This window comes from Eumetopias jubatus, unplaced genomic scaffold, assembly GCF_037043125.1.
Source record: "Eumetopias jubatus isolate StellerSeaLion01/CBP00866 unplaced genomic scaffold, mEumJub1_p1.0 scaffold_10, whole genome shotgun sequence".
NCBI lineage: Eukaryota > Metazoa > Chordata > Mammalia > Carnivora > Otariidae > Eumetopias > Eumetopias jubatus.
This window is the reverse complement of record NW_028274816.1, coordinates 76,540,715-76,566,190: the sequence shown is the minus strand read 5'-3', so window position 1 is coordinate 76,566,190 and position 25,476 is coordinate 76,540,715. Positions and strand designations below refer to the sequence as shown.

General features: G+C 44.5%; 1 protein-coding gene and 1 pseudogene across 2 annotated transcripts in view; both read right to left on the bottom strand.

Moving 5' to 3' along the window:
* The window catches only part of STX8 (syntaxin 8), a 255,090-nt gene that overhangs the window by 30,584 nt on the left and 199,030 nt on the right, over positions 1-25,476 (bottom strand). The gene's annotated exons all lie outside the window — the stretch shown is intronic.
* LOC114225339 (small nuclear ribonucleoprotein Sm D2 pseudogene) lies at positions 4,707-5,162 on the bottom strand (annotated as a pseudogene).

The window sequence follows — 25,476 nt, the reverse complement described above, 5'->3', positions numbered from 1 at the left end:
AGCTGTGGAGCAAATTCTGGGAAGAAAGGAGGAGTCCATAGGATCTAAAAGTAGTATCAACACAAACAAACATTGCTCGCCAACTGAACGAGCGAGTTTCTGGGTGTTCCATGAAATCACTGTTGAATTACGTGCGGCCGTTACCAATAAACACTCAGGACCGGGACAATGCTAGCTTTTCTTGAAAAGGGATGTCCCTTTTCTTTTCTGGTGGCTACTGTCACTATGTAAATACCTGACAGTTCCTTCTGCATGCTGGTTTCCCAGGATTCTCTTCTTGGCGCTAAATTTGGTGTTCAAGCATGGTATTAATTTAGTGCTTTGAAATATTCTATTTATGCTCTTGTCTACATGTAAACATTTTCAATTCCTTCAGCAGCTTTGGTTTTAAACACACACACACACACACACACACACACACACACACACACACACACACTATCGTAAACTACCCCATATCTTCTTTGGAATACGGAGGTTATGAATTATAAATAAGATCTCTCCTGGGATCAAGGCTGGGCTAACCTCGTTCCAATCTGCTCTACAAGGTTCTTAGACTCCAAGGTGGGATAAGAAACGAGGCTTTCTGAACAGTCTAGGAGCCTTGCTGGGCCGGTCTGCACGGCGTGCTGTTCCATCCTTAAGTCCTGGTCGGCCAGCCAAACTCTGTGAGCCTATCCATTTATTTATGCTGTTGTGTATATTTTGCTGTTGTTTCCAAGGAAAAGTTCTGTTTGAAATCCTCCAGCCTTGCCTTAGTTGAACTAAGGGGAAGCAGGATTGTTTTTCTTATACGCCTATGTGTTCCCGAGGGCTGGAAGCTGCCAGTTAACCAGACCAGAACTGGGACTTGGGAACAAGCAGCTTCTTCACGTGGTCAAAGGGACACATCGGACAAGCAGTCCCCGAACATGAATCTCGTAAGGGTAAGAGCAGAGGCATCTTGAGAGTCCGAAGCACCGTCTCAGCCGTTGGTGCCAGGTGGTGGGGCGTCAGGCAGACGGGATTTTGAGACCTACCCCTGCAAGCTTCGGTATGTCACCACCAAGTGGTGGCAGAGAGAGTAACAGGCACGCAGGGCCAAGGGGGCTCCTGGTTCCCGGTTGGGAAACGGAATGCTTTTCCAAGCCATGGCTCGGAATAAAAATAGAATCTGTTTATTAAGCTTGTCTCTTTCATAACACAACACAGGCCGGGAAACAGAACCACGCAGCAGACACAATAAAGAGAAAGCATCGCGTGTTTCTCTGGCTACCTGTGCAAGCCTAACCTCCAGCATGCTCTGTTCTGAGCCCAGGCCAGACAGAAAGAAGTCTCCTCCTCCCACCAACCTGGGGAAAGAATCCCCCTTAGCTGTGCATCCAGACCCCTTTCAGCACCGAAGCGCTCACCTCTGGCCTCAGGACTGGAAAAGGCAAGGTTTCCTTTTGGGCCAGAAAGGCTTCCCGTCACTGGCTCTTTTTCAGAGTTTGCCCCTCCGTTCCCATGCTCCAAATGTTCAGGTACCACTGAGTATTCAAATGTCATGCCCTGTCCTCAAGCACATGGCCTTCCAAGGGGCCAGCGAGCTGGCTCTCAGGAGATTATTTTCAATACAGATGAAAGGTATCCGACAAAAAATGGGACAGAGCACGCAGCCTTCGTAACGTTCATGATGGGTATTGGTTGGCTGGACAAACTTAAATTCAATCCAGCAACATTCTGGAATTGGGTCGAACCGCTAAGTGAGCACACACCTCCGTAGCCACGCACCTCCATGTCTACTGATAGATGGGGAAACATAACCTATGGAGCCCTTACTGCGGGCCAAGCGTTGTTCTAAGGGCCCAGCTGTGTCTTAACTCACGTCATCCTCACAAATCTTAACACCAGAGGGATTTCTCTCTCTTGCCTCTTGCATTGTGCCACCCTTGTCCCTAGTAGCTCTCTGCTGGCCTCGGGGTCAAGTTAGCAAGACTCCGTGGCCAACAGTACAGCTGTTAGGGGCCAGATGACCCACACCCTCAGTTTCCGGCGAAGGAAAAACAAAGGGCTGTTCCAGGTCACACAGCTGGTAAGTAACGGAGGGAGTTCAGACCCAGAGTCGGGCCGCGCAACCATCTCTGGGGCCCCTACATCCCAAGCCCCCCAAGGAAGTCGTTCGCTCCTCCCCCGTCGGGCCAGGAAGGCTTCACAGAAGGGCTGGAATTTAGAGACTAGTATTGAAAATGACTGCATCATAACCCAAGTGCGCGAGAAGGGTGGGTGTGAGAGGTGAGGCGGCTTCGGAGAATTCTCGAAGACCCGGTAAAGGTCCTTTTGGGTATCTAACTACGGTGACACAGGGGATGGGAGAGGGTCCGATGATGCGCCGGAAAACATGATCGCAAAGATAAAAGCCTCTAATAATGTATGGACTGAATACTGCACGCTGCATTTTGCAAAGAACCTTTACATATACAATCCATTTTGCGTTCTGCCATCACTTGCTACAGGAGAAATGGGAGAAGTCACATTTTTTCACTGTGTGCACAACTGTGCTGTGTGCCCTTAATGCTCCGGGGAGCCAGGCAGAGAGTCCCTGGAAGGGGAGATTCCTTGGGGTGGGGAAGGAGGCAACTGCAGCTTCCCCACCATGGCCAGCTCTGGATGACGGCGGAAACATCAGAAGCCCAGGGTTTTTGTAAGTCGGAGCTGTGTCAGCCTTATGCTCTTTAGAACAGACATCAAGGAACCGACTGCAAACACTGAATCACCATGCTAAGACTTCTGGGCACAGGCAGGGCGCGTGGGAAAGGACTCTTAAAACAAGCATGAACAGAGGGATTGTGGGGTGCCTCTGTGAGGAGGCATCAGGAGGAACTGGGGAGCCAGGGAATCCTGGGTGTCAGTGTGCATTATGGACTGAATTATGCCCCCCCAAATTTGTATGTTGAAGCCCTCACCCCCCAATATGGCTGATTAAGGAGGAGGTAATGAAGGTCAAATTCGGTTATAAGGGTGGCATCCTAATCCAATAGGGCTGGTGTCCTAATAAGGACAGGAAGAGACACCAGAGGGCTCTCTCTCCATCTCCGTCTCCCTCGCCCCCCTCCTCCTGCTGCTCCTCCCCACTGCTCACAGCACACCTAGCAGAGGGAAGGCCATGTGAGGACAAAGCAAGAAGGCGGCCTCACCAGAAAGCAGCCCTGCCAGCACCTTGATCCTGGACTTCCCAGCCTCCAGAACCGTGAGAAAACACGCTTCCGTTATCTCGGTCACCTGGCCCATGGTATTTTGTTATGGAAGCCTCAGCAGACAGACACAGTGGGCCCTTGGCCTTGCAAGCCCCAGCCCTTGACCAGCACTCCCTTATCTCTCCGCACTCAGAGTTAGCTCCTCCGTGAGGCCTTTCTCACCTACCCTTGCCACTTCCTCCTGGATGCTCCCACTCAACACAAAGAGATTCTGTCTGGGAACCCGTAGGAAGTCTGTCTGTCCGGACTTTTTAAAGAAAAGTCCGTCTGCTCCTACTAGACACCAAGCCTCTTGAAAGAAGACACCGTCTTATTCAACTTTATATTCCTAGTCCGGGTGTGTAGCGAGCATCTAATAACTTCATGGAATAAACAAAGAAACGAAGGAGTCTAGGACACCGTCTTAAAAATGTGCGTTAGCGTAAATGTTACAAGACTTATTCACTCATTTACTCGACAACCAAGAAGTAAATAGTTTGGGGGGCGCCTGGGTGGCTCAGTTGGTTAAGCATCAGCCTTCGGCTCAGGTCATGATCCTGGGGTGCTGGGATTGAACCCCACATCGGGCTCCCTGCTCAGCGGGGAGTCTGCTTCTCTCTCTGCCTCTGCCTGCCACTCCCCCTGTTTGTGCTATCAAATAAAATCTTTTTAAAAAAAAGTAAATAGTTTGGGGGTGGGGGGAACAAAGAAGTAAATCACGAAGAGAGAAAACTAAAAACACCAGGACATTTCTAGATGATGAAGAAATGACAAGATGAAGGATCGGCAGCGTAAGAAGAACACAAACACTGCTCATCTGTACGAACTACGTACCGCGTGGGGTGACGATAATGTATAATTAAATGGGAAGGGTTAGCAGCACAGAGGAGAAGTTAAGTGGGCTCTAAAGGGGGACAAATGTAGTGGCTGAATCCTGCCTCTGGTGCCAGTTAGGGGACTTTGGGATGTCACTTAACTTCTCTGGGCTTTACTGGCCTCTTTTTTTTTTTTTTTTAAACATGAATTTTGCCAAAGTATAACACACACACACACACACACAGCAAAGGACACAAGTTGCTCGGGAAGAGCTCAAGGAATTCTCTAGTTGCCGTATCTTGTAAACAGAGATAATGAACGTGCCTGTTGCGGAGGGCAGATGTGAAGGTCAGATGGTGTAATGCGTATGGAGCCCTCAGCCTGGTGCCCAGTGCACAGGGAGCCTGTTACCTCTCCTACAATGACCGCTGCCGCATGTAACTGCAGTTCTAAACTTGATTCATAGATGTTCGAACCCTGCATCATTTTTTATATAGCTTGGTGCTATTCCCCAGACTCAAGGAAAAGAAATGGTGAATCCTTGCTCCCAGTACACCTGCGAATCTAGCAACTCACCAACAGAGCTGAGCATTAGGATCCCCTTTCGGCCATCCCTCCCGCCACACTGGTTTAATGGAGGGCCTCTTTTTTTTTTTTTTTTTTTTAGAAAAAACACAGGACTTTATTATTCCCATTACAAAGGGCAGGTCTTCACAGGATGAGGGCGGGAATTCTGATGGTGGAGAGGAGGCCCCTACTTGCTGGCGATGAGCGGGTTCTGCAGACCACGATGACCGAGTCCCCGCGCAGGAACATCTTGGAGATGTAGTGGTCCTTGTTGACTGGCTTGGACTTCTTCTTGCCCTTGCCGCTCTTGGGGACCTCGGTCCACATCTCCTTCACATTCTCCAGCACCATGTTGCAGTGCCTGTCGAAGGCCTTCACGCGGCCCAGGAGCTTCTTGTTGCGGCAGTTGATGAGCACCTGGGTGTTGTTCTTGACTGACTGCGTGAGCACAGAGAGCGGACCTGTGTTGAACTCTTCTTCCTCCCGCTTCTGCAGCTCCTCTGGGGTCATCTCACTCTTGGGCTTGTTGAGGAGGCTCATGGTGATAGTGCCTGAGGTCCCAGATCAGCACCGTCTCCTCCGCATTGCTGCTGCCTCTTAATGGAGGGACTCTTCATCTACCTAGAATGCCAACTAAGTTCAGGGTTACAAACAGAGCTAATGGAGGCAACAATCTGGAAGTTTCTTTGGTCGGCACATGAGAGAGAAAGAGGGAGGGAGGGAGGGAGAGAGAAAACCTCTCAATTTCAGGATGTGTGACTTCTCAAACAAGCAGAGTAAGGGCTCTGGGGCTGGGCAACAGCAGGTACTGGGTAATGTTTGTTAGGGACACAATCAGAAGATGGACAGTTGGGGACTCCGGTGTATTTTAAGCAGCATGCCTATAAACCAAACAACCTCCATGTACCGAACAAGGCCAGATCAAATGGTCACCTGACTGGGGATAACCTGAAGAGTAGAAAGAAGTCCCCTCTGCTCCCAATTGTCTTCCTTCCCCGGATTTCAGGTTCAGGGTGCCCGAAATTCTACCACGGGGGGTGGGGGGAAATTCTGTTTATGAATCTGTCATTCCCTTACTCTGCTCTCATCTGAAATGGCAAGATGGCTGGTTGGGACGGCACTTTCTGTCCCTAGCATGTGAGCATGAATGAACTGGGGATTCCTGTGCTCTTGAGCAGAAGAGGGCGGACAGTGGACACACGGAATGACAGAAGAACAGTGCGTGCGAGTACGTGTAGGAGTGTGTGAGCTGGTGGAGCGGGAGCCGAACATCCTGACCCCTGCACCTTGGTCCCGGTCCGGCCCTAGGACCCACAGACCCAGGACAGAATCTGGCCACCGAAAGGCCGAAGGAGCAACTAGTCCAGCATTTCCCGAGTGGCTCTCCACCCTCCACCTCACCCTGTCCTGTTCCTGCCTCGTCTCTTGCCTCTCCCACGAATGCTCCGTCAGCCGATCTATTTCTGTCGTTCAACTTTAAAAACCAACCCCCCAACCTGAGTGGCACCCATCCTTGCAAACATTCCTCTGCAAGTCCTCAGAAGATCCAGGCTCTCCTAAGGAGCAAGGGCAGATGTGGCTGGAGGGGAATTTACAGTCTGTGACCAATTAGCCAGATGGGCTAACCTTCCCACCTGGTTTTTCTCTTGTCGGCATTTTGTGAGCTCTCTCACTTTCGTTGGCATCCCCATCCGTGGAAGGTCATTTCCCTTTGGCCTTGGGGGTTCATGGTCTGAGGGCCATGTGGGTTCACATATGCTCTTGGACTTCAGATGGCACTGGCCACCACCATAAGTTCTCCCTGACATGTGTCTTGGCACAGGCTGCATGACCTTTGCTTCTAGATGCGTATCTCAACATTGTTTCCACACTTCTGTGAACTCCAGCTTCGCAGCTGGGGCAAATGTGGTTACATGATTAATTCCAAACATATGCCACGCACAGCATGCTGGGCCTTACCATACATATCTGCACATCACTTACAAGGCAAACTGAGGAACTGATTTGGAGCTGTAAAAATCCATGATCTGAAAGGAGGAGGGGACGGCCTGTTTCTGTCTTCGTTCTTATACTGTTTAATGTGATCAGGCTACTTCTGGACTCCAGTCAGAGGAGCTGGGCTACTTCTCTTTTTAAAGGTCATGCTTTCAAGTTCTTTGTCCCTGTGAAGGGGCCATGTAAACTCCTTTACTTCCAGTCTGGGTTTGCCTTAATCAACCAACTTTCCCGATACTTGGAGATGAAGAGGGCTGTAAGTGGTTATCAAGTTGAGATCTTGGAACTCAAGCTTGGTATGAACGTAAATCACAGAAGACAAACATTTATCTTGCCTACTTTTTTTTTTTTTTTTTAGAAATTTCCAGGGTTGACTATTCCCCCATCGTCTCCAAAGCCAAAGAAATTGGACATGACACGTACCGATGAAGGCATTACCATGCATTACACATTTGCTTTCCTTTTCAGGCATCGGTTTACTTTCCCAAGAAGAGTGCCATTTACAAACACAAAACAAAATCATGAATGTCACTTTTTCTGACCTGCATTTACTTCCCATGTAACCACTTTTTTTTAAACTGACATTTCCTCTCTGTCCTTTTTTTTTTTTTTTTTTAGATTTTATTTATTTTAGAGAAAGAGAGAGAGGGCGCGACTGAGCGCAAGTTGGGGGGTAAGGGCAGACGGAGCGGGAGAAGCAGACTCCCCACCCAGCAGGGAGCCCGACATGGGGCTGGATCCCGGGGCTTGATCCCAGGACCTTGAGATCATGACCTGAGCTGAAGGCAGACGCTTCACCGACTGAGCCACCCAGGCGACCCTCCTTTCCATCTCTTTATTCCTCCATTGGCAAGATGGTCAGCATGTGCTCTCTCTTAAGCCATCTCTGGCATCTTTGAAAATTCTGTACAACTTCAGGCTTTTACTACTACTATATAGAGATCCTTACATTTAAAACCTATGTTATCCTTACCTCCCCCAATGATGTGCAGTAACTACAACTCTTCACCAACCAACCCCCAATTTCTTTTGTATACTTGTAGTTTCAGATCAGATCATTTGTACCTTCTTCCGGCTCCTTTCATATTCGCAAACTGTTTCCCTCAATCATATGGAATGACAACAAACTGACAATGTCTAATACCCATCTTTGGTTGGAAAAGCTGAGTATAGTAATAAGTGGGGAGGGAATATGCCTTCTATCTAATGAAACCCCACAACACCTAGTGAAGAGCCAGCGTTCAAAATAATTTGAGTGACATTAGAGTATGAGATGTTAGATCTCTGAATACCTAACTCCTAGTTCCCTGGCTTACATAAAAACTGTTCTGGGAGAAAAGCTTTAAAAATTAGGTGTCAACATTGGATCATATTTTAAGCCTAGGGCAGATGATAAAATAAGACCGAGATGAAAAATACACAAATTAACCTGGCTCCCTGACACTGGGCAGAATTTTCCTAGCTAATCTCACTACATATGTCTGCTATTGCAGATAAACTTTAGAATCGTGATGTCAATGAGCCCCCAAACTCCCTCTGGAATTCTGAATCAGACTGTGAAATTTATAAACTAACTTGGGGAGAAATGTACATCTCTACACTTTAAATGGCAGATCCCTACATTTATTCAAATCTTCTGTCTGTAGCTATAATTTTTCCTACCAACTATCACCCCAAGCAACCCGCATACCCTCCTGATAAAATAGCTTGCCTGCACCCTTGACCGGAGGCTAAGCCAAACACAGGCACTCATGTTTCACAGACGGATGCAAGACCCCAGCCGGGACCCAAAGAAACCTTTCCCACGACTCTCCCGATTGTTGTTAAGGAAGGAACCCTTCCACAGAGTAAGAAGGATTTGAACGTGGGGCTGCCAGGTGCTGTGCTCTCCACCATGAGAAAGCCAGTCTGTGGCAGGAAAGGGGGAAGCCAATGCAGAGATGATAAAGGAGGAACAGTACACAGCCCCACCACTAACCCCCATGGTTTCTGATGCCTCTGTGTGCATCAGAAACAAGTACTTCTTGCATGCCCTAAACCCGTTGCCCTAAACATATAAATCTGTGATAACCATGGCGCTAACTGGCAAGCCTGTGGGTTTGGAGCTATGCATACTCCCAACAACCGAGGCCTACAGTCCTAGCACAAACAGTCCTGGGAGCTCTGAGAATCCTGTTCTCTTCCCTAAGGCTTCAGTTCCTCTAGTTGTGACCTGCAGTTCCTCTGGGTGTGACTTCCCCCCACTTCCAGCTCGGGGGAGTGCCCCTCCTTTGCTTTTGCTTCAGCTACAGTTGGGTCTTTTTTTTTTTTTTTTTTTTTTGTAAAGATTTGATTTATTTATTTGACAGACAGCACAAGCAGGCAGAGTGGTAGGCAGAGGGAGAGGGAGAAGCAGGCTCCCCGCTGAGCAGGGAGCCGGATGTGGGGCTCGATCCCAGGACCCCAGGATCAAGGCAGCCGCCTAACCAACTGAGCCACCCAGGCGTCCCTACAGTTGGGTCTTGAACCTGAGTAGTGTTTCTGTTTTCTTCAAGGTCCCCTATTTCTTGTTGAGTTTTTGTAGCTACTGGTTTGTTTTTTGGTTTTGGGTTTTTGGTTTGTTTTGTTTTAAGTGGGCTTGAACTCATGACCCTGAGATCAAGACCTGAGCCGAGATCAAGAGTTGGACGCCCAACCCACTGAGCCACCCAGGTGTCCCTGGAGCTATTGTTAATGTGCCCTCTCTGTTCTCTGTGACATTTTCTAACTGATTATGGGTATTTGTGAGAAGCACTTTTTGTATATTTATCTTATAACTGGCAAAGGACTTGGCTTTCTTGTTGGTTTTGTTGATTCTCTTGAATTTGCGAGGTAGATTCTTACAAATGTTTACAAACATGATAAGTTTGATTCCACCTTATTTATTTGCACACTGTACAGACGAATGATGTGCATCAGCAGTGAAAGGGGACATTCTTGACATTCTTATTTGTCCCTGATCTGATCTTATAATTTTTTACCATCAAGCAAAATGGTAGCATTTAGTCTGCGATAGTATTACTGGGTATGATAATGAAGTACTCTTTAATTCCCAGTTTGAAGAGCTATTTTTAAATTTTTATTTTTTTTAATTTGCTTTTCCCTAGTGCATAATGTATGCTGTTTTCCAATAATTCCCCAATGTTGAGCAATTTATACATGGTTTTTTCCCATTGATATATATTATTTGGTTAGGTGTCTACTTGTCTTGCCCTATTTATTTTAATTTGGGAAGTCTGGTTTCTTACTGTGGCATTCTAGTTCTTTGAATACTTTTCATGCAAATCTTTCTTCAGATAAGTGTTTTGAAGACATAGTCTCCTAGCCAGCAGCTTGTCTTTCCATTCTTTGTATGCAGTCTTTCACAGAGCGGACAGTGTAAATTTAATAAAGTTCACATTATCATTTCTTTTCACAGACCATGCTTTCTGTGTCATATATGAAAATTAATCACCAAACTTTAACCCACGTAGATTTTCTTCTAAGTTCCCCACTATAATTTTTATAATTTTGCATTTTATATTTAGGCAACGAATACTTTTGAGTGAATTTATGTCTAAGGTGCAAAGTTTGTGTAAAAAATTCCTGTGGTTGTCCATTTGTACCCTCATTTGCTGATGATGACTAAAGACTAAAAACTAAACAAACAATCTTTCCTGCATTGATGGGCCTTTATTCCTTTGACCTAGGTCAAGCTGACTGTATCTGTGTAAGTCTGTTGATGGACTCTCTGTTCTGTTCCATTTATCTATGTGTCCATTCGTTTCAAAACATCATGCTCTCTTAATTATTGTAGCTTTATAATAAATCCTGAAACAGGCAAGTGTGAGTTCATTGACTTGTCCTTCATCAGTAACCCTCAGCGCTACTCAGTGTTTAACACAAGTTTGTTGCTGTTTATAAAACAGCTTGCTGAGATTTCTATGGGGATGGCACCGGACCTTAAAATCAATTTAAGAACTGACATCTTAATAATATTGTGCCTCTTGGTCATGAACAAGAACTATATCTTGAGTGAATTATTTTTTTCATTGCTTTCAAGAGTGTTTCTTAATTTTTACATTTTAATTTATTTAAACTTAAAAAAGAAAAAAAAACAAAAACAGTTCACCCATTTCTCTCAGCCTCCAGTTCTTGGAACCACCAATCTGTTTTCTGTATCGATGAGCTTGGGTTTTTGTTTCAAGAATCCACATAAGAGAGATCATATGGTATTTGTCTTTTTCTAGCTGACTTATTTCACTTAGCATAGCACCCTCCAGGTCCATCCACGTTGCCACAAATGGCAAGGTTTCATTCCTTTTTTTTTTTTTTAATGGCTGAATACTATTCCATTTGCGTGGGGGGGAATGCCCCCCTAGCTCTCTACATACATCTTTATACATTCATTTATTGAGACACTTACATTGTTTCCATGTCTTGGCTATTGTAAATAATGCTGCAATGAACACGGGGGTGCACATATCCTTTTGAATTAGTGTTTTCATTTTATTCGGAAATATACCCAGAAATGGAACTGTTGGATTCTATGGTAGTTCATTTTTTAATTTTTTGAGGAACCTCCATACTATTTTCAATAATGGCTGCAGCAATTTACATTCCTACCGACAGAGCACCAGGGTTCCCTTTCTCCACCTCCTCGCCAATACTTGTCTCTTGTCTTCTTGGTATCAGCCCATCTAACAGGTGTGAGGTGGCATCTCATTGGGGTTTTGATCTGCATTTCCCTGATGATGAGTGATGCTGAGCATCTTCTCGTGTACCTGTTGACCATCTGGATGTCTTCTCTGGAAAAACGTCTATTCAGATCTTCCGCCCATTTTTAATTGAATTGTTTGGTTTTTTGCTATTGAGTTAGAGTCCTTCATATATTTTGGATATCAGCCCCTTATCAGATACATGGTTTGCAATTATTTTTCCCCATTCAGTAGGCTGCCTTTTCATTTTGTTTGCTGTGTGCTTTTTTAAATTTCAAACTGAGAACAGACACTGAGTTTTATTAAATGCCTTTTTAGTTTTGACATTCAGCATATACGTCATCTTTGTTGGGTTTTGACATCAGAGTCATTCCAACTTCACACAGTGAAACGAGAAGTCTTCCTTCTTTTCTGAATTCTGCAACAGTTTATATAACACAGGAATTATTTTTCCTGGGAAGTTTAAAAGAATTTGCCTATAAAACTGCCCACCACCAGAGCATTTTGGGAAAGAGAGGTGCTTTGGATTTTTTCTTTTTTGCTGTGGGACTGGGCATACATTTATCTATTTAATTAGCCTTTTGGGATGGACAGCTTTGATACTTACAAGTAAGTCTACTATGTATATGTTTCCACATGTACAGAATGGTCATCCTCCTCCAAAAGCTTTCAGTTAGACCTTTCTGGCTGACAGTGATGACATTTACATCCTCTGTGTTGTGATAGCTCATCTGAACCAGTGTAATAGTATCTCTCATCAAGAAGACTTGGTAAATGCTGGACGCCATCTGTGTCCACCCAAGTTTCTGGTGCACCCACACGGTGGTGTGGCAGGTAATGCTGCCTTTTGTGGGGCTCATGACATTTCGTTACATGCTTGATTTCACAGGTCTGCTTCTTAAGGAATTCATTCACACCCGCCCAATGTAATCCTGAAAATTAGGTGGTAGGAGATTACTTAACAGTTTTCTATTAAAAGAACTATAATAATATAATTAAATATATTTAGGGATAACACACATGTAGTAAGGAGATAAATGTTTATACATAATTTGTTAACTTTTGGCAAGCCACTACAGGAAGGAGATGAGCTCAGGCAGGAGTTGGCCAGTTTACGAGCGGAGATGGAAGAAAAAGGTCTAGAAGATTGGATGGAAAGGCCAAGTACTGCCACACCCCGAGGAGCAGGAGGGGAGACTGTGGGTGTTCAGAGCCTTTCCTAATGGGCTCCCATGAGGCCTCAAAAGAGGTTCAGCCTCACGGCAGAGATCAGGTTTACTGCCATCCCTCCTAAACCCACCTTTTCGGGTAACCCCAAAGTAGCGGCTTTTGAAATGGGGAAGATGGGAGGAGTCTAGCTGGAAGTCAGAAAATCAGCCAGAACTATGTACAGAGACGGAACTTGGATGTGGTCCCTGGCATGCGGACTGGAAGTCCCATACACTCTTAAAGAAACCATAATCCTGGGGAAGAGATGGGCAGGGGAGATACGAAAAGCTTGTGTTTTAGTTTTGAGGTCACTAGAACCACGGGGAGCCACCTCAGGATCTATCGGGGAAGACTTGCCATCACCCAGAAATCCTGGTCTTTGAGTTGGATGTAGTGACTGAATGGGGCTTGGGCTGGCTCCCCTGGGGAGAGGGTGTGTTCTCTGCGTGGACCTAAGATGGCCGTGGATACGTGGGTGGCCAGGCTGCAGGGACGGTGACGAGATGAGTCCACCAGAATTCATTTTCCCTTTCTTCAATGCTAAGCGAGTCCACTTCCCGGCTAGGTGAGCACATTGCTGCATCCTCACTAACGGAAAGCAAGCACAAGTGATGCATCCCACCTCCAGCTCTGCAAACATCAGCAATGCGTGTTAATGCCCTTCTCCTTCTTCCTGAAGTGTAGCATGATGTGCCCACGCCCTGACTGTGACCATGGGGATGAGGTTCCGTACAGCACAGGGGAGAGACAAGACAGAGAGAGAGTGGGCCAAGAATGGCCCCAGGACAAGGCAAAAACCATTAGGGACAGAATTTACATCAGTGCTCATCAGGGACTGGGTGTGTTTGGGGGGGAGGGAGAGGAAGGGAAGGGACTGACCACTAAGTAGTAGGAGAGCACTATTTGTGGTAGTGGGAATATTTAATGTTTCAATTGTGATGGTGGTTACACAATATATGTTTGTCAAAACTCATAGAACCGGTCACATAAAAAGTTGTATTTTACTATATGTAAATTAAACCCTAAAAAAAAAAAAAAAAGGAATGACCCCATGGAGAAGAGACCTCCCTTTTTAGCCTATACTGCTCACTGAGGGGCTGTTTTATGAAACAGAAATACTGTTCTATGTTGCATAGCCCATTATATTGTACGGACATAGCTGTTATAGATTATTCTTTACCTCATGTGTGTGTATGTGGCTACTATATACACAGAAAATATTAACAGTGGGAAAGAGAATTAGGATCACTTCTTTGTCCAAGTTTTGTCTATATTTTATTCAGCAAACACGGATTCATTTTCTCAAACTGTACTAAAAGGTATTTTAAGGAATGTCACCTAATGTATATATATTTCCAGCCAAAAAGTTCAAAAACATTGCTGGGACTTAAAATTGATCTTGCCAATTAGTATATGATCATGGTGACATCCGTAATCAGTAGAGCTAAGGATGGAATTATTGAACTAATGGTGTTGGAACAACCAAGTAGCCATCTGGAAAGAGAAAAAGTTGTGTCTCTACCTCAAACCAGGAGAAACTCCTAACGGATCCAAAATTTAAATGTGACAAACACATTCATTAAAGTTCTAGGAAAAAAAAATCCACAGATTTCCTTTATGTCTTTGGAGTAGAGGCGAACTTAGCACGACTTAAAAATCTGCGTGTCATAAATGAAAAGACTGATCATTACAATTACATAAAAATCAGAGACTTCTGGAGGCAAAAAGTTATCATAAGCAAAGTTAGACAAACAAATTTGGAAAAAAAAAATTGAAACTCACTATCGCAAGAGATTCTTCTCCTGGATGTATAAAGGGTTCCTTAAAATTGATAAGAAAAAGGCCAGCAATAGAAAAATGCACCAAGGTCAACAGCATGTTCAGAACAAAAAAGGAATACAAATGGTAGCTGAGATCTATCAAAAGGTATTTTGTTTCACTCGTGAGAAAAAATACAAAATAAAGCTATTAGGCTGAACCATATGAAAGTAGTGATGGCCTACCATTTCTAGCCCACATAAATTACAACTTCATGTGGTTTCACCTAATACGATGAAATGATAGTTTTTCACTCTCAGATGGGCAAAATTCCAAAAGCTGAGCGACACACTCTTTCAGCAAGGCTGTGGGGAAATGCTCTCCTACTGTATTGCTTGGAGGTACCAAACTGTGCTGTCCTACAGAGGGCAATTCGGGAAAATTTATCAACATGCCCACCCCTGGGAATTTCTCCCACAGATATGCCTACATGTGTATATAAAATAATGGGCTAGGTGCAGAAGAGTATGTGTGTACAGGGACATGGTAAGACACACACACACACACACACACACACACACACACACACCTGTATCTAGGAGGAGACATGAAAAGCAGATAAAAGTAGTTAACTATATGGGGAACGGGGGAGAGAAGCGAGGAGAGAGGGGCCAAATTTCTCAGGGTATACACTGTTGGCTGTATTGGCAGTTAAAATACATACTCAAAATAAAAAATAAGTAGAAAAGTTAAGAAGTAAAATTGCAGGTATTTAAAGACACTGACCATGTGTCACAGTCCTAACTAGTCAATGTCCCTCTACTATACTCTGGTTTGCAGGGCAGGGGGGCTGATCTCCACATACTGCATCGCTGGGGCTCCCCTGCCTTTGGGATTCCCGTTGGGTTTAGCCAGTAGAGGTGCTGGCTGCAGGTCAGAGGTCAGGAGAGAGAGAAGGAGGCTGGTGGATTTCTTCTCTGGTTCTCCCCTTGCTTTAGCACGACCCTCTAGCAGTGACCCTTCTGGTCTGCTGTCCCCTTCTAGGGCTGGAGCTCTTACTAAGCTGCCCCACCTTGCCCCTTCGGGGTGGGGTGGTAGGTGGGTGTGGGTAATAGTGTCCAACGACTGTGGGTTCCTAGCGACTGGTCTGTCTTCTGGCTCCCCCATCCCTGCCTACACCTCTGTAAACTACCCAACTCAGTCTGCCATCCACTGCAGGCTGGAAACCTGGCCCAACTATTCAGTCACCTGCTTCTTGGAAAAACCACTAAAAATTCATTCTTTACTCATCTTTGTATCCCAGGGCCAGCATATTCATGGACTATCACACACACACACACACACACACACACACACACACTTCTACTTCCATGTATCTCTACACTTTCCAGGCTCACGATTATTTTCTTCCTCTTTCTCTCTTGCAAGCCTTGAAATTCTTTCTGCGTGGCCATCAGTTAACCCAGGACCTCACCCTGATGTCCTCCACCAGAAATACTTTCAACGATTGTACTCTCATCCGTCCATCCATCTATCGGCACATAGTTTCTGAGAAATGAGCTACTGAAATTCTAATAGCATATAAAAAACAGACAAGATTCTTAGGTACTCATGGGAGGTCCAATTTTTGTGGGGAGAGAGAAATAACCTGATCATACCAAAAAATGCATAATTATAACTATGAAAACGCTATGAAATTACGCGGTGAGAGAGCCCAGGACTCTGGGATGGAGATCAGAAAGAGCTTCCTGGAGAAAGTGACGTTTGAGCTGCAATCCATCAATCAACTGGTCGATCGGAAGGATGGGAGGGCACTGGTCAAGCACGGAGGGTAAATGGAGCGAGCAAAGCAGGTGCTTCTGCTGCTTCCTTCACACACAGCCTTCTTTCCAGCAGGAACTTGCTCCCCTCCCTATAAACTTTCTGAGTTTTGCCTGGTGGCTATGTAATGTGGGAAAGAGAGCATCTTTGTTCTGCCCCAACCGGGATCTGCTCCCAGCATGTTCCCATGCCTTCCTGCCTAGGTAAGATCTCATGCAGCCCTCCTCTGTCCTCCACGGGCACAGCGCAGAATGTTCTAGGTCCCTCCCCCAAAGTGAATGGTATTTCAGTGACCCTCCTCCACAGTAGAAAACCCATTTTGAACTTGTTAGTTTGATGCGTTATCGTATTAACAAACTCCAGAATAAATGTGATATGAGGCTTAAAAAAAATACAATCAGGAAATTTTAGGAAGCATATCTTACTGTTCCTAAAGTAATATTTCTGGTTGTTGGCTTGCAGGGAGCAGCTTATTCTTTAGTGCTGACTTAAAAAAAAAAAAAGAGGGGGTGGGGGCAATTAGTGTGAGCCATTGCAAAAACAAAAACAAAAACTCCCCGAACTCCTCCAAGTAGCCAACATCCAGAGCCATCTGCAAAGCGGCCAGTCCTATCTCTGGAGGGACATTTTTCTCACCCATTTATAGTGCAAGGGAAAATATCTTCCAGGAAGCAAACATTTGTAAGATTTCAGCTTTTCAAATGCATGGTACTTGTGATAAAGGGTGTTTTCAAGCCTCTTCTTCCCTGTAACCTGCCAGCCAACATGGGAAACCATTAGCTTAGGCTGCTACAATTAACTCAGGGCTGTTTCTTGAAAGGCTCACACAATTCCCAGCTACTTATCATGCAAACAACCTGGGGGACTCATTTTCCTTGCAATGCAGTAGGAGGGGTAAATTACTGAGATAAGTAGATTATTGGGAAAAAGTCACACTCAGAGGCCTTACGAGATGATTAAACCCTGGGAAATTCATCCCCCGAAATCCCTGGCCCCTGAGAGTACACATTCATTACTGCCTCCTGGATAATCTACAATGAAGAACCTTCTTTGGAAGCAATAAATACTCCCATTCTGCTGAGTTTCCATCTAACTTTTCAAACAGTGAGTTCTTTAGTTTTACGGGTGAGATTCACCACAGACAAAGCGACTTAAAGGGAAGGGGAGAAGTTATCAGACTTGTAAGATACATTTTTTTTAAAAGATTTATTTATTTATTTTACAGGCAGAGAGCGAGCGAGCAGGGGGACGGGCAGAGGGCAAGGGAGAGAGAAACCCAAGCAGACTCTGAGCTGAGCACGGAGCCCCACTCGGGGGCTCGATCTCACGACCCTGAGATCATGACCTGAGCCGAAATCAAGAGTCTGACACTCAACCGACTGAGATGCCCCAGACTTGTAAGATATTTAAAAATTTCTAAGATAAAAGCACAAACACTGAAGCCAATAAAATGATTACTCTGGGAAAATATGGTCTTACTGACCTCTTTGTATTAACTTCATAAACTCCACATCAGTAGAAATACTTCATAAACTCCACATCAGTAGAAACCATTTCAAATTCAATTAATGGCCATGGTCAAGGCCACCGTCACACTCTATCTTCTCTGTAATAAGTACTTCCTTATAGCGTGCAAAAATCAATAGTCAAATTGGCAATTATTGGTGAAGGTGATGTCTAGCTTAAAGTAACTTAAATGTAACCACAGGCTGGAGACAGAAAATGAACCATGATTTTCCAGCAAAAGGGAAAAACCTACAAACAAACCAACCAGGGAGCTCTGATAACCAAACTCTAAATAAGACGATGTCAGGAGTGGAGGCTGTTAGTATCAACGCTGACTTCCTGCTGCAGTGGCTGAATTGTGAGCGGCTGGTATAAACAAGCATGACATTTCCCCTGAGAAGCGAGGCAGCACTGGAGGCCCCCGAAACAGGGCGGTGTGCCCCCACCTCCTTACTCTGGGCAACACTTAAAGAATTGTCAGCTCTCTGTCAAGCTTAGAGGAACATACTTAATTTAAAAGAGAGAGCTACTCTTTTTTTTTTTTTTTAAGATTTTACTTATTTATGTGACACAGAGAGACACAGTGAGACAGTGAGCACAAGCAGGAGGAGAGGGAGAGGGAGAAGCAGGCTCCCCGCTGAGCAGGGAGCCCGGGGCGGGGCTCGATCCCAGGACCCTGGGATCACGACCTGAGCAGAAGGCAGATGCTTAACCGACGGACGGGGCAGGTGTGGCCTGAGCCAGGGTGCGTGGGCCAGGAGGGTGAGGACCAAGGAGGCTGAAGGGGGCTGCTGGGGAAAGAGAAGCCGAGGACAAAGCGGGGACTCTTCGCTTTTTTAAAGGGAAGATGTGCTTAGTGGGGCACAATACAACCTGATCCACGGTCTCCATATGAAACCTTCAGTAAAATGCAATTTATCAAATTTCTCTAGGCTGTTTCTGTCTATGTGCAATGGGTACGTGCTTGTTTGGGGAGGCGAGTGTGATAGGATGTGCCGGGATTAACCTTGTGGGGAGAAGGCTGGGGCACGGTGGGGGGGGGCGGTCCATGGTGATCTGTTCACACTCCATTTATGGTAGGCTACCCCCAATCATCCAGATGAAGTACCTGACGTTTACAGAGGTTACGTAACTTGCCCAAAGTCTCAGTGCTTGAGCCGGGATTCATGCCTACAGTCGGGTTTTGAAACCCAAAGTGTTAATACTGCACAAGACCTATCCTAGAAGACATTAGAGAAAAAAATACCAGCCGATATATCCCAAACTGCTATACTTCACTTATCAGAGGACGCATTTCTGGATGTAACACAAGGGATATTTTGAAAAAGGAGGAGTCAGCAGGGTAGTATAGAAAATGCATCACCCTCGCTAGTCAACAGCTGCCTGAAACATTTATCTGCAATAGTGTGACCCTATCTTTCACACAGAATTGAGATTCAAATCAGAATGCACAGCAAGGAAAAAATATGGGAGAGAGAAAGAAAAAACATTTCATTAAAAAAAAAAAACCTGGTGGATATATGAATGGAATTCTGCTTTTAGAAACTACAATGTGTGATGCTGACAGTAAGACAGTAATCACATATATGGTTAAAGAGGAAAAAGTGCTTTTCATATCCATGTAAAGATACACAGATATCTTGGCATCCCTTAAAATAGGCGAAGGGAATGCAAATAGAGAACAGCCACTGAGAACGCCAATAGCTTGAATCCCAGCTCAACCACTTACTAGCTGTGTCGCCTTGGGCAAATCACTTAACCTTTCTGTTCTTCTGTCTCTTCATCTGTAAAATGTAGACATTAAATGTCCCTACCTCACTGAATTGCTGTGAGGATTCAATGACTTAATATATGAACGTGCTTGGAACAGTGCCTGGTATATGATAAGCACCTTATAAGCATTAGCTAATATTATACTCTCAATGCAAAATATGGGGCGAGGGTATCTATATATATCTATACCAGCATGGAGCATTTTAGGGGTTATCATAAGAGGCAGGAAATTGTGAGTCTGGTGAGCTACGGTGGGCTGTGGCTCACTGGGAAAGAGAGCTAGACTGATGTGTTACGACAGCAGGGAAGGACACTGAAGGATGCTCTGAGGTTAGAGCACAGGTCCGCAGGGAGACAGTGGAGTGACAGGAGGCTGGGCCAGAGAGGGGAACTCTTACAGGTGACACAGTTCCAGCTGTAGCCATGGAGAGGGAGAGGCGATGAGACCACAGTGTTGCAGAGACCGTCACGCAGACTCCTCTGCCCATTAGCATGATGGCAGGAAAATGGGGCAAGAGAGATAACGGTGAATCGAGTCAGAAACCTCAAGGAACATGGGTGGGTGACTGGAAAATCCAACCAAGTGATACCAGCAGGGGTTTTTAGCTGTTGAGACCACATCCACTCTAGCTGGTTTAGAAGTGGAAGGAAGGAAGGAAGGAAGGAAGGAAGGAAGGAAGGAAGGAAGGAAAGAAGGAAGGAGGGAGGGAGGGAGGGAGGGAGGGAGGGAGGGAGGGAAGGAAGGAAGGAGGGAGGGAAGGAAGGAAGGAGGGAGGGAAGGAAGAAAAAGGAAAGAAAAAAGAAAAAGAAAAAAAAGGGGTATTGGAGCTTATGGAACCTTCAGGACAACGAGAAAACCAGATATGGAGGATCTACAATGACCAGGACGACCAAAGAGCCAGCCATACAGGAGGACAGTTCCACACCACTGCTGCAGCTGCCTGCCACAAGTCTCGTGGGAGGAGAGGCGCTAGATGCTAGAATCTTCGCGGCGCTCCCCGCAAGAGCTGAACACACTCCATCCCCGTGCCCATCGGGAGATCTGATCTCCCTGGGCAGTCACTAACACCTCGCACCGGTCTCTCCTATCTCCGCGTCTTCTAAGGTAGAAACTGGGCCACACGTGGAACCCTCCTGCCAAGGAGCTTCTAACTTTCCGACCTGTGTGATTCAGGGAGAGGCAGTGGGAGGGGGCTGAAGCAGCAGGTCAGGAAGCTGACCCAAACTACCCGCCAGCAGCGGCAGCGAGGAGATGGATAGGAATGCTGGCACCGCATGGCATGGACTTCCTTGGCTGGGCTAACAGGAGAACAGAGTGCTGGAAGGGACGGGGCAGGGGTGCTGTATTTCTGTGGTTCTGAGATATTAACATCAGGGGAGAACAAAGACCCTCAGTTGAACAAGGTGCTATTGGAGGAAATCTATGCTTTAATTAATAAGCCAGTGCTACAAGCAATGTTCTAGGAAAAGGGCATTACTTTCATGATGACATGTTATAAGCATCTTTGAAATTCTGGCTCCAGTCAAGACAAATTTCTCTTTGTACCCTGGACTCACCTGAGTTAATTCCTCACCTTCATCCCCATTGATCCAAATCCTCTGTCTTTCAGTGAACCATTCTTCAATTGGCCTGTTTTCATTTCCCTTACACCACACATAAACTGGCAGGAAGTAATCTCTCCTTTTACTCGGAATCCCCATAGCATTTTACTTATATTCCTCGTACACCACTGATCTCATTTTGCCTTGTATTTGAGACTTAAGGTATGTGCCAGCTCTCCTTCTTGAGGCAGAGTGACTAATCGGACAGACTTCGAGTTCTCCTCAGCTCCTAGTACAATCCCTTGCACTCTAAAATTCTTCGATGAGTGAAGAATGAATACATTACATCTATCATATGCTCTTCACAGTTATCATGTGACGATTTCCAATTTCTGTGAGGAAAAAGATCACCAGATACCTAGCCAATCTGTACTCAGGTTGATTCTAACCAAAACGCTAAATCTCTAAAACGCCTGTAATTCTGGGCCTTGTTCTACCTATACCATGGACCTGCCACTGGATTATGGGATTGGGAATACATTATTTATATCTTTCTAGTCCCTGTAGTGCCTACTGTGGTACACAAAGAATACGTGTTGACTCGTCTAAGTCTCTGAGGTTATGTGGGACATGCGGATGGGCCCTGAACTTCGTCTTACTAAGGATGTCTACGAAAATTGCTGTACATATATTTGGGCAGATGAACGGCAGTAACAGGTATTAGGTTAGCGTTACTGTGGAAAGAGTATGGTTTAAGGGCAAAGAGGATGAGAGGAATAAAAGAGGTGTAGCCCTGCAAGAATGAGAGGAGATCTGGTGAGGCACCGTCAGTGAAGAGAGACCCCCACTAATTTCTTGAAGATAGAAGACCAATGGGGTGGGGCTGATGGCCAGAAGTGAAGAGGAAGCTTCATAGACATGGGGAAGAGCCATAACCAAAGAGGGCACCAACCTGCCAAACACAACTCTTGAGAGGCTCCAGACTGACAGACAGTAAGCAAGACAGTGGGAAACTGAACAAAAAACAGGACTCACTGAAGATCTTTGTGTGGACCCTCCCCCACTTACCAAGTGACAAAACCACCAGGCAGCCAAGTGTTTATGTCTACATTAAAAGCTGGAGTATTTTCTCTAAAGCAACCCAGCAAACTGGAGCTGCTACTGTGGGTGCTTTCGTCCTAGTGTAGAGTCCTCTGCTTTTTGGCATATTGAGGGGTAGCGGGGGCCCATCAATCGACAAGATCCATCTACTTATACAAAGCTTCCTATCAGTCTTTCTCTACTTCCAGATTCATACACATGAGCTCATCCCCAAGATTCATCAAGCATTTAAGCAAAGCATGACATAGAAAACACAGATAAACAAATAAAAGAGCTGACACTAGAGGACACAGAAAGAATTCTGATAACAGACGAGAATTTAAAAACAAACCACAGCATGACAAAAAACAAACAAACAACTAGTTAGTATTCTGGAAGAGATTTGGGAAAAATATTGTACCCATAAAAACAAGGACAAAATCCAATAAAAAATGGAACAATCAAGAATAAGAAAGAGTTTTAGAAATTAAAAGACCCACAATCAGACACATTGTTTTGACATTTCAAAAATGGCAACAATAAAAGATCCTAAAATCTTCCAGAGCAAAAAACAAGTAACGGGACAATGAAAAGATAAATAAGAACAGGTTGCAAACAAAGGAACTAGAATCATATTGGTGTGAACTTCTCAGCAGCAACACTGGATATTACCAGACATTAAAGAAAGTTCTGAAGGAAAAGAATTTGCAATTTAGAATTCTACATCCTATCAAACTACCAACTAAGCATGAGGACAGAATAAAGCATCTTTACACATGAGAATTCATTAGGCATACCACTCTTGGGCCCTTTTGCAGAAAGTTGAGGATACTGTTCAGCAAAATGAAGGCTAAAATTTTTCAGAAAAAGGAAGACATGAGAACAGAGAAATGGTACAAGCATACAGGTTAACAACAAACAGAAACATCAGGATGATAAGCAGTGAAAATCTCCCTCCCCCCACATAAACTAAAAACAATCTAATTTAGATTGGACCAAAAAGATTCTAGAAAATAAAACCTCTAGGAGTACCAACAAACCAACAAATAAGTAAACAACAAACACACCAAAATAAATACATAAAAACCCTGAGAGATTATTTGAGGAATTTTCCCACGTGGAAATCAGTATTGTTAGGCGTTCTAAAGAGATGTTAATATATTGGGAAAATCTACAAATGCATTGAAAACTGAACAAAAGAAAAAAGGAAATTATCAACATCTGGAAAATAAAAAAGTTATACAAGATAGAAAATACAACAGTGGCATACCACTTGATTCAGCAGTAAATAATATTTACAGAGTCATAATACTATCCAGATTGGAAAAGGAAGCCTGAGGGCTAGAGGATTTGGGTTTCCTGGGAAAAAAAGGGGGATTCAGTTCAAAAAAACCTCAAGAGAAAAATAAAGGCAAAGAAGGTAAGGAAAAAAGAAAGGCAACTGGAAACTCCAGGGTATGTAGATGGCAGTATAAACTCTGTTTTTTTGGTATATGTGGAAAGCAATTTAGAACAAGCATATTAGTACAGAAAGTTGGTGGGCTTCCAGAAGAATGGAATGGTTTCAAAATAACAGAGTGAGTTAGAAGTTGGAAGATATCAGGTGTAGGGTGGAAAAGACATGTTTCTTTTCCCAATAAGAAAAAGGGGGAAAAATCAGAAAACCAAAAAAGCCAAGAAACAAACAAACAAACAAAAAATCCGATTTTTTTTTTTTTTTTTTTTTTTACCAGTGATGGAATGGAAGGAAAGAAAACAGATTTCAACAGGGATTATGATTTAGGATTATACAGAAGGAAATATAATCAACCACAGTGCAGGTCTTGGTTTTGCAGTATCTAATATTCATATTGATATAATAACATGAAAGCTATTTATGAGATTCTAACATTGGAATCAACCTAAAAATCACAGTACAGAAATCTTAATTGTGGTCAAAATGGAAGGGAAGCATTATCAACAGCTGATAGAAGTGAAGGGTAGAGAGATGAGAAATGAAGTGGCAGAAAGGTGAGGCAAACGTCCTGTCTGCAATCAAGGTAACAGGAAATAGAAATTTAAGTATATTACTTAAAGTTACAATAATAATATACAGAGGAATAAAAGCTGGGGTATTGGAAAGAGAAGAATTAGGGTTACAGAGTTTGAGTAAAACCCTATATATCAGATCAAGAAATCAATAGGTAATATCCAAAGTTGAGAAATTAGAAATGGTGTGTATAAATACATCATTCCATAAGATGCAGGCAATCACCAGAAGGAGAAAAAGCAAAGAGGATTCAGAGTGATTGATTCTGGGCTGGGACAGGGCATGAGGAGGGCCGGGGCAGAGGACTGGTTGATTTCTTTTTTTTTAAACTGTGTCCATGCATTATTTAATTCTTTTAAAAGTAAATATTTACTTTGGAACCTGCACATTTTGGCTCATGGCCGCTATGAAATTAACCTTTGACACGTACTATTAGGATATACTTATTTCTACTAGCATAGTTTCTGTCTTGGGTTCTCCAGACGCCGGCTAGCAGGACACAAGTCTTAGGCAGGGGAACAGTACCCAGATGGCATCCCACAGCGCAGGATGTAAAGGATGTAGGAAGTATAAACTGTGGGTTACCAGCCATCTCAGGGAATTTCTGCGACAAGTCATTACAAAGAGGAAGATCTCCCCCAGGCTTACTGCCGGAATAACCCTGGGTCTTACCAGACTTCCATGCTCCTGCTGGACAGAATAAGTAAAATGTCTTATATTTTCCTTTTGAAAGCACTAGGAACAGCTCAAGGATTTGCACAGCAGAATGAAAGGGGAGCTGTCACCGAGTTCCTTAGGACTCACAGCTTGAAAGGAAAGAGGAGGCCCACAGGGGGCCTGTGGACCAAGCCCAGCAGGGGAGACTGAGCACTTCCACAGCCCAGGGGGTGGGACCACAGCTCTTAAAGCCACAGATCTCCTCTGTAGGCACAGAGACCCTCGCAGCAGGAATCCATTCACACCAGTCACCCTTGGAGACTGCTATTTATGCTAAAGAAATTTATCCCACTCCATTGTATGTTTCTTGTCCAGAGTTCTCTTGGATCCCTTGTTTACGGCCTTAGTCCTATATTGTGAGCAGTGGAATGGACAGGCCATTTAAGAGGGCAGGGTGCCTAATGATGGGTCTGTTAGCTTTGCAGTCAGTCTTTCCTTTGTGAACCAAACCCAATTTGGGTGCATTTGCTTAAAAAAAAAAAAGAAAGCAAAAACCTCATTTGAGGTTGAAGAAATGTTAGTTGTGTTCCATCCCTTTTACTGGGCGGGGGGGGGGGGGGACCCACCACTGGAAGAAACCAAAAACTCTAATATTTATAATCCATTCATTTGGGTGAAATACATACGTATCTCCAATTATTTCAGGTGTAGGTGCAAATATTGCAGCTATAGCTCCGACCAATTGGGAGGATCTTAAAACATAGGGGACCTTTTCATCACTAGAGGGATGCTAATTTTTATCTTGCAAAAAGTA